We start from the raw sequence: 12,278 nt of genomic DNA, 5'->3' as shown, positions 1-12,278 counted from the left end.
AACATAGAAAACTATAGAATAAGCAACACGAACCCCACCAAAAACTAGGGATGATCTCAGGTGCTCGGGAAGGGTAAGCATAGGCACATTAATGTTTTTATTCTGAATCCCATTTTAGATATGATTGAAGGTTAATTGGACAAATAAAGCAAAAGCAAATAACTGCAACACTTTAAATATCATTTCAGAAAAAAATGCTCAAAGTATATTCTTACATCAATCTGTCATTGGCTTATGAATTTTAAAAAACAAGTTGCGCTAAGGCGTACATAGTAACATACTGCTATGTATGGTAATTTTGTTTTGTTTATTTCATTTAGTGGATGGTAGTTGTCGGGGCTGTTTAATTAATTGTTTGCCAATTTCTGTGTACTTCAGTGTCCTCTGGGTTTATTGTATATGTAAACTACCACTACCAGTTTTGGCTTGAAGCCTCATTTCATATATTGATTATTAATAAATGAGTTACCAGTTTATCAGAGTCACGTGTAAGAAATTAAAATATGCGTTACAAGTTAGTCGAAGTCACGTGCAAGAAGAAAAACATTTTCCGGTGGACGTGTATAAAAAGAGGCGATATAATAAAAGTATGTATAACGCGTCTAGTTTTCATAAGTGAGACTGACAAGTCTGACAGAATGAGGCTCGTGTTTATATTCATAACTGTTTGCATTGTGACTGCATATGGCAGCACGTTAAAGTTTGAATCCTCTCCCTCTTCAGACGATGATGAAAACGAGGTCGAGGCTCCGATGCCAGATGTAGCCCCCTCTTCAGTCGATGATGAGAACGAGGTCGATGCTCCGAAGCCAGATATTACCCCCTCTTCTGAATCAGTCGATGACATGGAGGACGATGTCGAGGCTCCGAAGCCAGATGTAACCCCCTCTTCAGACGATGATATGGAGGACGATGTCGAGGCTCTGAACCCAGATGGTGCCAACTTTGAGTCAAAAGGTGAAACGGAGAATGAGTTTCAGGCTCTGAAATCAGAAGTATCTATGTTGGAGACAGAAATGAAAGAAGGTAAGTTGATTTTTTATTGAACGAAGACCCTTTTTTAAACATATATTGTTGTACTTTTTCAAAGATCGGTAAATTCCAATGTATGTTTTCGTAGTTTTATCATATTTTCAGTTAAATGTTATCATGATTATTTTGTACTATGTATATTGATGCGTGTATATAAGTATATTGATGCGTGTGTGTGTGTGTGTATATAAATATACACTTGTATGTGTGATAAAATAATACAATAGTATTTGTTTTACTTATTTCAATCTAATTGAATTCTTAAATATAGTTACATAATATGTGCACCAAAATTAAATTTTATTTCTTTTTTCAGTCCGACGTCGTCATTATCACCGTCGCAATGGTCGTAAGTGTTTATTTATCATCAAGTCTGTTTGCATTTAAAGAACTATACTTTAGTCAGTATTTGTATCAATAATTTCTTGTTTTCGGATTAAGAATCATCTGGTCAATTTATCGCCGAAGAACAAATACACGGGTCCTGATAAATGATTACAGAAAACAAAAAAAGAAGTTATAAAGAATTATCTATCATTTTTTTAAATAAATAATTATGTTAGAGAGAGAAATGACAGAAGGTAAGTTGATTTTTTATTGAACGAAGACCCTTTTTAAACAAATATGGTAGTATTTGTCATTTTAACGTACTTTTTTTCAAAGATCGGTAAATTCCAATTTATGTTTACGTAGTTTTATCATATTTTTTCAGTTAAATGTTATCATGATTATTTTGGACAATGTATATTTATGCGTGTATATATGTATATAAATATGTATTTGTGTTTGTGATAAAATATAACAATAATATTTGTTTTCCTTCTTTTAATCTAATTGAATGCTTAAATATAGTTACATAATAAGTGCACAAAATTTAAATTTGAATTTTATTTCAGTCCGACGTCACCGTCGTCATCATCATCGTCGTCATTATTACCGTCGCCATGGTTGTAAGTGTTTATTTATCATCAAGTCTGTTTGTATTTAAAGAACTTTACTTCAGTCCGTATTTGTATCAATAATTTCTTCTGTTTTCGGATTAAGAATAAGCCGGTCCATTCATCGCCGAAGATCAAATATACGGGATCATAAATGATAATAGAAAACAAAAAAAGAAGTTAAAGAATTGGCCGTTTCAGAATCTTAAGCATCATGGGTTATTTCATTGTTCGTATCCAAAAATGAAAATAACGTCACGTCATTGGTTAAATTTCCATTTGTTTCGGACACATTTAACCAATCAAGATGTTCTGGTGTACACTTTTGAGTGGGTAATGCTTGTTTGTTTAAACCGATGTAGAAGCACCTACATGTCGCTCAATATTTTAGTTTTTTATGTTGTGTTTTCAGGCCTAGTGTGAGTTTTTTCGGCAAAAACTGTTTTTTTGCTTGGCATTGTCATTTTGTCTAGATTGTCGAGTATGAATATCCCTTAGGTGTATTTTTTATCTCTTTTGTTATAACCCGTTGTCAAAATCATAAACATATCAACAGATTTTCACCTCATATATAATAACGACTTAATTACAAACATTTATAATACATAAGCGGTTTAAAGTATACTTAATTTTTTTAATGCACGTACCATCTTATTCGGGATGGTCTTTTTCTGTATATTAAACATCAATTTTTCGATTCTCCAAAATATTTATCACAAGAAACGGTAATTTTAGGATGGTGAATTGGATAATAATTCATTTCTAAACAGGAAAGTTACGGGAACGCCTTTCACTTCTAAGCGTGTTGTTGAAGTTTTCCCACTCAGTATGGATTATAACACCGACTTGAAGTGCGATTTTTGAGTCTGTTAATCTAGTATAACATATTGGACGTTTATGGTTCAAAACAGGTTTTTTTTAATAAAAAATAGATTTATCATGAATATACAATTCCCAAAGAATACATTTAATTTTGATTGACAAAGTACAGCACACCGGATGTGTATTTGTACATCTTTTAAAAGATCTATGTTTTGCAATATTACACTTAAAAACATATTGCATATGCATCATGTGTCTTCAGTTATGTTGATAATGTGTTATTTTTTACATCTAATCCTGAAAAACCATATAGAGCCTAGTACTTTCGTCTCACATGACGACTAATTTCGTCTCACATGACGACTAATTTCGTCTCACATATCGATTACATGACGATTATAATCGTTTCACATATCGATTACATGACGATAATAATCGTCTCACATATCTATTACATGACGATAATCATCGTCTCACATATCGATTACATGACGATACTCATCGTCTGACATGATTTTTTTCGTCTCACATGACGATAATTCTGAATACTTATATTCCAATAAAATTGAGAATGGAAATGGGGAATGTGTCAAAGAGACAACAACCCGACCATAGAACAGACAACAGCAGGAGGCAACCAACAGGTCTTCAATGCAGCGAGAATTTCCCGCACCCGGAGGCGTCCTTCAGCTGGACCCTAAATAAATATATATAAACTAGTTCAGTGAAGTCCATATCTCATTATTCAAAAGCATTCTAGTGGAGATTCAAGGTTTTAAAAGTCCTTAAATGTTTGTTATCATTCCTTTCAGTCTGATAACAGTTAAGATGCTAACGGTACTGCGGGGTGAACTTATTGTATAAATTAAAAAAAATTGTTGACTGATTTCTAAATGAGCCAATTATCTCAGCAAAAACTTCTAACAATTAGGGTATATAATATGTTATGTCATTGGACATTATCAAAACAATCTCATAGATTTTAACACATTTTATTCTTCTCGGTGACATAAAAAAATATTTCATAATTTACCTACGCTGACCACCAGTAAATATAACCCGTCACTAAAAGTATTAGAATGAATGTTGTGTAATCTATGTTTGAGATCACTGATATATATCTGGTCATAATCAGCCGTAAGAAAGATAACTACACTACACAGCTACTTTTGGATAGGTACTACTTCTGTACCAAAAATCTGTAGTACTGGAAATCTACTTTTGATGTTCAGCACTATTTTGTTACTGTTAAAGAATTATTGTAATATTTAGGTACCTGTATTTTACAGTATCTGATTTGTACTTGAAATTTAAGTACTACAGATTTTCAGCAATTTAAAAGTTTGTCTATTTCAAATATCTTAAAGTTATGATGTTCCACCATGGAATACTGTGATAATTTTTTGTGGTATTATAACAAATCAAGTACTGGAAAATAAAAGTACCTGAATATTACAATAATTCTAAAGTAAAGAAATAATACTAAATATTAAAGGTTAATTTCCAGTACTATAGAATTTCAGTACAAAAATAGTACCTATGCAAAAGTAGCTGTGTAGATATTAAATTAGTAAATGTAGAATAGACTGAAAATAATCAAAAGTCGTTGATTTTATTACCAATGTACACTAGTTTTTCACTCTGATAAACTTTATTCATTTTACTGCTTGTAGGCGTATCTGGAACTGCACAGCTTGGGTATTCGAGTAGACGAAACAAACAACGAGTTATGTACATACGATTTCGTAGACCTTTCCGCAGGACACCAGCTTTAGTGGTTGGAATGACCTCACTGGATACCTACAGGAGAAAGAATGTGAGGATAACTACGAATGTACTCCATCTTTCCAACCATGGATTCATTTTGCATATTAAAACCTGGGGCGGCTCGATTACCTACAATGTTGTTTACACTTGGATGGCTTGTCCCAAGTAGATGTTCACATAATCATAGTTGTACCTATTCCTCTATGAGTGTTTTCCAATTGTAACTTTCTACAAACCCTCTGTTTCGTTCTTGTTATTTCTTTAGAATAATAAAGCTTCAAACGAAAATATCCTAAATCTTTGTTAATCAATAACTATCGGTAAATAAAAAAAATAGAACACTATTAACACTTACTAGTACCATGTTAAATTGTTTTCAGAAAATGTTTAATCTTCGTTTATTTGCAAAAATATGCAAATTATATGCACATGAGCTTTACCCTGCTGCATATTGATTCCTTTAGGTGAGGAGGCGTGGATGGATGGACGGGAATTTGCCACAAAGTTGGTCATCACGTGCAAAAAAGCGTCATTTTGACTATTTTTCGTCTTATTTCTTGACCCCAATGACCAAGCGATGCTGATATAGGTATTTATCTGTCATCTGCAAGTAGAGTAGAACTCAGTTTACACATATATCCAAACAGTCATTAGGTCGGGGTGAAACTGATCTAGGTACAGCAGTCTAAACAAGGTCGTTTGGACCAAAAATTACGGAATTTCACCATTTTCCCCTGTTTTTGACTTCAGTTGAAATCATCCCTTCGGAAATTTTACGGACGCCATCACGAGTTGGTTGACCGTTTTGGAATAACCGTTTCACAAATGATATCGGATATAACTACAATCCCTTTCCCTTTCATGAATGTGACCTACCGAAATAGACTATTTACCGGATTTGTTAACACATAAACAACACGACGGGTGCCACATGTGGAGCAGGATCTGCTTACCCTTCCGGAGCACCTGAGATCACCCCTAGTTTTGGTGGGGTTCGTTTTACTTATTCTTGAGTTTTTTTTATGTTGTGTCATGTGTACTATTGTTGGTCTGTTTGTCTTTCTTAATTTTAGCCATGGTGTTGTCAGATTGTTTTCGATTTATGAGTTTGACTGTCCCTCTGTTATCTTTCGTCCCTCTTTTTGGACCTGAAACCGGAAGTAGTCGTTTCTTAAGCATGAGTATTTCAATAAGAATTACAAAAAGTAGTTGCTGGCTGCTAATTTACACGAATTTTGGAAGTTGTTGGCCTCTCGACATCCTGTGTATGACAACGAAGGGAAGCACACCCCTCCAGAAATACAAACGTTATCCGATTTCAATTTTCCAAGATCGTATTTGAACTCAAAATGCAATTCAAACATGAGACACATGATAATAGATAGCCTCAGGTTGAGGGAACATGCATTCATTTCTAAATAAGCATGATAAAAGTACTTCTAAAAGTATGGAGAGCCATTGGAGCCAAATAACAGGGTTTTGGGTAATTCCGTGATATGAGGGTCACAGCATTGTAGGGGTGAACCAACTAATTTACGAGAACGATTTATTTTTTCTCATAGAAAATTTATCCGAATATAAATCGTCGATATAATGTAAAACCTGAATGCTACCTCATTTGAATGCATCAAATAAATTTGAAAATCGCGAAAATTATTTAGGGCTTAGCGCGAAATATTGTCTTAACAAATAAGTTACTTTTCAGTATGCAAGTGGACTGTTAGTCCCGGAGTTTATCAGGTTATTATCAGAAAATCCACGAATTTTTGAAGTTGTTGGCCTCTGGACATCCTGTTTATGACACCGAAGGGAAGCTCAATTGAATGTTTATTTTACTTTTTATTATAAATCAAGAACTATAATCACTAGCACCGCACAATTACCTAATAGAAATGTATTGCAAAAAAATATGGATTTAGTTTAAACAATATTTTATTACACACAAATTACAATTATACAATAGAAATACTGGGATTCGACAACAAGTTATACTTATATAAATCCGTCACCCTTGAAATATGCATTTGTAACCTATAAGTTGCAATATGCCATAATACGAAAATATCAAGGGGATAAATATACTTAACCTTTTCAGAACAGCTAAAATAAGATAGGTTAACTTTTAATGCATTGAAGAAATTCAACCTTTCTTCGACCGTAATTTATACATTCATATAGAAAAACAAAATATTAACAGTTTATTCATGTCTGTACAAAGCTCCCATCATACGAGTAGTGATCCGTTTGGTAATAACAGTCCTCTGTACCGAAGCACTATCTGCTGCGGAGTAATCCTTGTTGGAATGACGGTCCTCTGTACCAAAGCACTATCTGCTGCGGAGTGTTCCTTTTGAGAATGACAGTCCTCAGTACCAAAGCACTATGCTGCGGAGTGATCAGTTTTTGGAATGACAGTTCTCAGTACAGAATCACTATCTGCTGCGGGGTGATTCCTTTTAAAATGACAGTCCATCAGTATCAACAACCAAATGGCAGATGTTGAGATAAACAATTATCTCTTTGCAGGAGGGGAGGAAACAGACGGTGAATTATCTACTGGGTTGGGTTCTAGATTTGGTAACTTACATGATATGAACCAATCAGATAATGTGTGTCATAGATATAGGAAGATGTGGTATGAGTGCCAATGAGACAACTCTCCATCCAAATAACAATTTATAAAAGTAAACCATTATAGGTCAATGTACGGCCTTCAACACAGAGTCATGTTTGTTACGTAGAGTATCTAAACAATGCTTGTTTTATATATATATATATATATATAAAAGAAGATGTTGTATGATTGCCAATGAGACAACTCCTCACAAGAGACCAAAATGACATAGAAATTAACAACTATAGACCACCGTACGGCTTTCAACAATGAGCAAAGCCCTTACTGCATAGTCAGCTATAAAAGGCCCCGAAATGACAAATGTAAAACAATTCAAACGAGAAAACTAACGGCTTAATTTATGTAAAAAAAAAAATAACAAAGTTAGCGGCATCCCAATCATTCCCTAACATGGGACAGGGTGTAACAGTGCAATATAAGAACGAACTATAACAATCAGTTGAAAAAGGCTTAACTCATCTGATTGATACAAATAGAAATACGTCTAACAAAAACACGAGGTGGATTATAGTCTGTTTGACTTCTATAAATATTTAAAAACAAAATTCTTAAAACTTCATTTTTACAAATAAACATTTTTCTCTTGATGTATGTTAATGTTTGAAATACACGAACTCTGACTATAAATAACATAATTTTGGGCCCTTATGTCTCTACGTTACTTTTATTTTTTTTATATTGAATACTTGATGGAGTAAGTATGAATAGTGTGACAGCCCTCCTTTCAAAACATAAACAATAAACATGTGCTTTGAATGTTTCAATGTACCATGTACATGATGTACATACATCAAGAAAAAAAAATATTTTTACAAAAAAAATAGGAATTATTTTCTGAGTATTTATAGAAATCAAACGGACTATACATGGATTTTATGTTTTCCTATTAGAACTGATCAGTGTTAGGATTATTTTTGCACACTTGTAGATCAAATGTTATTGTTATAAACTTTATCAGATCATGGTTCCAAATCAACTAATGCCGGAACTTTTGACCTTTCCGGATTTCATAGGTTATAACCAGCTGTTTAAAAGGGTTTTATCATATGTGTGCGTAGTATTTGATTGTCCATTGAAAGCCTTTCAGTATTTTATTTTGTTCTTCTTCGACTGGAGGTTTCAGATTAGTATCTTGTCTCCTTTTTATTGAGATATGTATTTTCTAAATTTAGTAGTTATGATCATGATCATTAATGTTCAGTGGTTACGATGAACAGTTTCACCTAAATCTGGACGTGAACAGTTGTATTTTTATGAACAGAAATTAAACTATAGAGGTTTAGGGACGATTTATTTAAAATGAAGGTACATAAATAAAAATGGTGAAATAACACAATTGATTTAAAATGCTAACGAACACCATGCACTACTAAATTTTACACACAAGAAATCACAAACTAAAAGGCAGTTTTTAGATGTGTTGGTAATCAAAGACCCACTTGAGACAAACAGGAATCGTAGACCTCAAGACATCCCGAAAAAGACTGAGCATTATTCGTTCTCATAGAGGTTCTCATGACACCCATCCTCTACTTTTAGAGGCATAATTAAAGACGAAATGTTTCTCTTTTGGAGATATACGAACAAACCAGTAGATTTGCAAAGACAATGTTCGTTATTTTCTGAACGTCTTAATTGTTAAAAAGGGAAAGATAAAAAAAAAGTGAAATAAAAACTGTTAGGCAAGAAGTGACTACAAAACAAAGAAATGATACATTAAAGGTAAAACCCAAATCTGTATTACAGTCGCCTCCCTTGGTTTCTCCACAGTGTTTTGAAGACATAAATCACAAGCGTTAGCCTTTGAAAAAGGCTATTCGACTCTTAGCTGATGAAAATGGAAAGTGCTCTCGCTTTGTAGATTAATTCATTTACTAGAATAGCCACTTACATCAATCAACAAATTTTACCACACACGTGAGGTCACACGTTATGAAGTAGTATCGTTTAACGTTGTTGTTTACTCCAGAAGATTCGACTATTTATAGATAAAGGTTACCTGTGTAAAATCCAATTGCTAAAATAGAGAGGACAAATCCGATACTCTACGGGATTGAAGGACATTTACTAGGTTCGGATTGTCCTAACCAATCAATAAACTTTGATTATTCACGTCTCGTAATATCTTCCAATCAGGTAGCAAGAAAAATTCACGCCCTTACTGTTCATCGTTCAATTCTTAATCTCGACTCCTAGGAGTCGAGAACAAAAAAAAAAGATTCTATAAAATGTTTGTCAAATTGATACACATGGTTCAAAAGAAAAAAGTATAGAAAAGTATTAGTCAAACAGATCACGAGGTGTTGAGCCCCTTATACAAGTTACAGTCTTTTTTATAATAAGTGTCACTATGCAATGGCTTGGACTCCTGACGATGAACATGTCTATGGACAATTAGTTAATTCTAATTGGTTTGAATCGATGTTCAAAACACCTTTTAAAATTTAGGTTATATTATTTTCGTTGAATGATTGGGACCATTAAACACAAGTTTTCCTTTTAAAAACATTTGTAGATGACTGATCTGTTTTCTGTCAGACTCAAATTGTTATCAAATGAGAAGAGTCATAGCTGAATATTAAACTTATATATATTTGTCCAAATAACTGTACTGAACTCCGAGGAAAACGGAAAATCCCTAATCAAATGGCAAAATCCAATGATAAAACAGATCAAACGAATGGACATCAACTGTCATATTCCTGATTTGGTACAGGCATTTTCAAATATAGCCTGATTTTATAGCTCTAAACCTCTCAAAGTCAAAGTTGAAGTTAAATGATTTAGAAATAAAGTAATATCGAAAAAAAAAGAGTTGTGTTTCTTGGTTATTTTAAACAAAACATTCTAAAAATTTTTATTACTTGAATGATTTATGTTTTTCCTCGTTAAGGTATGCATGATATAGTATGAGGAGAAAAGAGTGTATATCGTATTTTTATTGAAATTTATTGAAATTCTTGTTTATTAGTGTGCGTCACCTAAATATATATGTTGATCAAAGGTTTTGCCATTATTCTAAACACGAAACTTTCATAATTCTCAAATATTTCTTAAAAGGAAGGACTCAACATTGACAGGTAGTATACATCAAAGTTTTCATGAATAAAGGCAACAGTTGTATACCGCTATTCCAAAGTCATAAATCGATTGAGAGAAAACGAATCGGGGTTACAAACTAAAACTGAAGGAAACACATAAACTATAAGAGGAAGACAATGAAACGACAGAAATACTGAAGTGCAACAATAAACTAAACGACAATGCAACAAACAGAGAATCGAACTAAAAAATAACAACTGCCATCTTCCTGACTTAGCACAGGACATTTTAAAGTGGGTTGAACCTGGTTTTGTGTCTAGCCAAACCTCGCGCTTTTTTAGCAATGTTTGACATAACACTAAAATGACAACATTATTTGACAGGACTACAGTACAAATAAATGGAAAAACATTCAGGACAGAGAAATAGATAAACAATACAATAGAACATTTTTACATGTTAATAGTTATCAAAGGTACCAGGCTTACAATTTAATACGCCATACACGTGTTTCGTCTACAGAAGAAACATCTGTGACGCTCAGATCAAAATCGTTAAGAAAGGCAAACAAAGAGCATTGATGGCCCAACATTCCAAAAAGTGTGACAAATACGACTATATTTACCTAGGTCAGCACATAAAAACAACTCAAAAGAAACATGCATTGCCTGCCACACAACTGGATCGACGCATGAAAGTGACGTCACAGGTAAAAATCTAAAAATTTCTACAAATTAGATATAGTTCAAGATTAAGTTTGTAATTATGATATTTGATGTTATTTAATAACAATAACAATTACAGTACTATTGAAATAGAAGTGTATTAGTAATAAGATAATAAATTGTTATATCTAGCTATGTCGGTATTTCTTCTTTATCAAACTAAAACAAACACATCGTGTACACTTAGTTGCTCCAAACTTTTAATTTGGCGTCGGTAGATCCTTCTAAAAGATAACTCCTATTTAAAAACATGCAAGCGATTAACAATCATTCAATTTGCGTTACTTAATAAAACATGCAATTGTTTTCCTGTTACCCCAACAATAGGATGCGTTACGGATACTGTATTGTGAACTACCGTATTATATACGAAAGAAAATGATATATGTAAATTAATGGGGAAAATCCAGACATTTTTAGGTCAGTTGTGTGGGTGGAAAGGTTGTAATCTGAACTCGTACAACTGTAATTTACTTTACGACCATGAATTGATTTCAATAAATACAACTCGTTTTTATATAGTTCTTCTGACTTATACTAACACTTTATAATGTAATTTTGTAAAAGGTATCCTACTATGGGAAATTAACTAGATATTAGCCTTAGGTAAACTACCCTCCTTTAAGAGACGACTAGTCCGACAATCTCTCTGTCTGTTGGATTATGCTACTTCGAAAGGAGGGTAGTATACCTGACCTAATAATTACTCCACCTAACACATTCTAACCTTTGCCTACACACTCAATGAAATCGGCTGTAACTCACGTGTAAAGAATGAACTAAAATCGTAATAGCTGATTTTGAATGCACAACAAATAAAAATAAAGACCGAACAACACGAACCCCACCAAAAACTGGGTTTGATCACAGGTGTTCATGAAGTGCTAAAATACTCATCCACATGTGGCACCTATTGTGTTGTTCATGTAAGTATAAATGCAGATAAAAAACAAACAAAAACATACCAAATTATGCATATCATGTATCTTGAGAATAAACTATGATGAATCAGAAGCAAACTACACAGGGTTTCCCATATTTGAATACTCAAAACAGTATATTACTTTGATCTTTACCAAAAAAATCAGTTATTTAAAAAAATATTAAAAAAGTCATGCATGAGTTATAATAGTTATGTTCCAGACCGTATGAGTAATTAGACCGTACGCGTACTTTTTCAAAATACGTATACGGTCGGACCGTACGCGTACGGTCTGACTAATATTAAGAAGTTGGTCAAGTTTATTAGATAAAAATGTATATAACAGATAAACATAACTTATATCTCAAATTAATATAAAAAGTTCAATAGTAATT

The 12,278-nt window shown here is 33.1% G+C and overlaps 1 long non-coding RNA gene across 1 annotated transcript; it reads left to right on the top strand.

Moving 5' to 3' along the window:
• The first annotated feature begins 570 nt into the window (after window positions 1-570).
• Window positions 571-4,850, top strand: LOC143055532 (uncharacterized). The gene is made up of 4 exons (XR_012972073.1): window positions 571-1,026; window positions 1,349-1,381; window positions 1,929-1,982; window positions 4,466-4,850. It is a non-coding gene; the product is annotated as an uncharacterized LOC143055532 (long non-coding RNA).
• The last annotated feature ends 7,428 nt before the right edge of the window (window positions 4,851-12,278 follow it).

The sequence above is a fragment of the Mytilus galloprovincialis genome, chromosome 12 (genome assembly GCF_965363235.1).
Source record: "Mytilus galloprovincialis chromosome 12, xbMytGall1.hap1.1, whole genome shotgun sequence".
Taxonomy (NCBI): Eukaryota; Metazoa; Mollusca; class Bivalvia; order Mytilida; family Mytilidae; genus Mytilus; species Mytilus galloprovincialis.
This window is presented reverse-complemented; position numbering and strand designations above follow the sequence as displayed.